At 40.1% G+C, this 2,082-nt stretch overlaps 1 non-coding gene across 1 annotated transcript; it reads left to right on the top strand.

Moving 5' to 3' along the window:
- The first annotated feature begins 876 nt into the window (after positions 1–876).
- LOC135439648 (U4 spliceosomal RNA) lies at positions 877–1,020 on the top strand. Its single transcript, XR_010438147.1, has one exon. It is a non-coding gene; the product is annotated as a U4 spliceosomal RNA (small nuclear RNA).
- Positions 1,021–2,082: the final 1,062 nt, after the last annotated feature.

Raw genomic sequence — 2,082 nt, 5'->3', positions numbered from 1 at the left:
TTGTATAAGCTGACACAAACAACTCACAGTGTCGCGAGATCAGCTACAAAGTAGGTGGTCGGTGAAACGTACCGAACGGTGTATGCTGACACATACACGCGCGCGCTGAGTGACCAAGCTAAGAAAGGACCGCTGCCCCAGACCATGGACTTCGTGGGAAAAATTAAAGTTTTGTTAACTTCAGATTAGTTGATGAAGTTGACATGTATTGACAAGCTCTTTAATGAAGAGACTGAGGCAAACAGCTATTTGTTAGTTTTGTTACCAGATCTTTGCCAATGGGAGCTCTTGTCTATGGAGTTCTGACATTATTAGCCAAACTATTCATTCAACGGGCAACAGTCGAGCTGGCAGGCAAAAATGATATCAAACCTTATCCTACCACGAACTCAAACTCTCGCATGTAAAATGCCACGACAATGTCATTGCTGGCCAGTTGTTACATTGGCGTTAATTGGTGTCTTTCATTTGCTTCAGAGGTACTCGTTGCATTAGTATAAAAGACAGCAAACCTGTGCAATCAATACGAACGCCCACATCCACACCCGCCTCAGTCCGGTCAGCAGGATGGACAGCTTATAGCTTGTCGCGCACCTGGACCGCCCACCTTCGAAGTCCTGCCATAGAGCAACATATCAAACACAGTTTAGTTTACAGTTCGTAACAACTTAAGGTGTGTTACGATTCAATTCAATGCAAGAGCCCAAAAATTGCTGCAACAACAACAACAGCAACAAAAAGGGTATTTCGACCTGAATATAACTATATTGTATATCAAGTATAGTTTTGTTAAGTGCTTAAGTATTTATAATTCACTAGCTGGTATAACCCGGCCTTGCCCGTGGCACGTATGTTATCAAATCAATGTTCTCAATGTTTTTTGCGCAGAGGCGATATCGTAGCCAATGAAGTTCTACTGAGGTGCGATTATTGCTAGTTAAAATGATTTTGAAACTGATCGGACGGTAAACAAACAACTTTCATACAAACGTTTTCTGCCAATTTACCACTGTTGCGAGTGGAATTTCCCAAATCGCTGAAACACGTATTCATTACATTCTTATGTAGAGCTTTGAAAATAAGTTTGAAGCAAATCGGACACAACTTAAAACTTCGCACAAAAAACCTTTGTGTCGCATTCCACCCGAAAAAGTTTAGATTCTGCGAAAAGTGTGAAACACGTCTCAAATGATTTTTTTTATAGATCTCTGGAAATGAATTTCAGCGCGAAACGTCACCCACCAAATCTTTGACCTCCATTTTCACCAAGGAGGAATGGATTTTCCTAAAAGAGTGAAAATTCCCTCAAATGAATTTGAACAAAGATCTTTGAAAATTAGTTTGAGGCCGATCGAATGGTAAACTAAAAAGTTACATACAAACGTTTTTCGCGATTTTTCCACACTTGCGGGTGGAATTTCCCGAAACCCCGTCTTAACGTGCACCTACATCACATAAGGTACCTACAGTGAAATTTTCAGCTTCCTAGCTCTTACGGTTTGGGCAGTGCGTTGATCACCAATCAGTCAGTCAGTCAGTCAGTCAGGCCAAACAGTTTTATATATAGAAAACAGTTTTTGCTATCAATTTTAATTACTTAAATTGAAATTTGGCTGATGTATCAAATGGTATATGTTTGCAATCACTTGAAATTCAATTAAAACGCGATGCCAGTTGGCACTTGTTGTTGCGCAATGCTCACAAATAAAAAGTTGAAGAGATTGCGTTAAGGGGCAAGGGATAAGTGTATTTATGGAGTGGGCTTGAATGTTTGTGTGCAGCCTAATGTCTTTTATGTCCATTACACAGTGCAAAAAAATCCCTTAAGTTAAATTAATTTTTTCATCAATTTAAAAAAAAGGCTTAGCAACAAAAAAAACTACATAATAAGTAAGAGGTTCTAGTCGGGAGCTAGGGGATACCCTGAACCCTCTTCTTCCAACACCAAATGCAGCTCGCGCTACGCGCTCGTTTGCTTTAGTAGAAATAAAGAGATATTAAAAAAAAAAATTGTTCCCTTGGCAGGGTTCGAGCTTGCACCACTTGCCGCCGCCTCTACTTAAGAGCCACACCAATAATTGA

The sequence above is a fragment of the Drosophila montana genome, unplaced genomic scaffold (assembly GCF_035044405.1).
Source record: "Drosophila montana isolate Dmon_TW-CO22-7 unplaced genomic scaffold, ASM3504440v1 contig_70_1, whole genome shotgun sequence".
Taxonomy (NCBI): Eukaryota; Metazoa; Arthropoda; class Insecta; order Diptera; family Drosophilidae; genus Drosophila; species Drosophila montana.
Note: the sequence above shows the minus strand (reverse complement) of the source record. Positions and strands in the feature narration are given on the sequence as shown.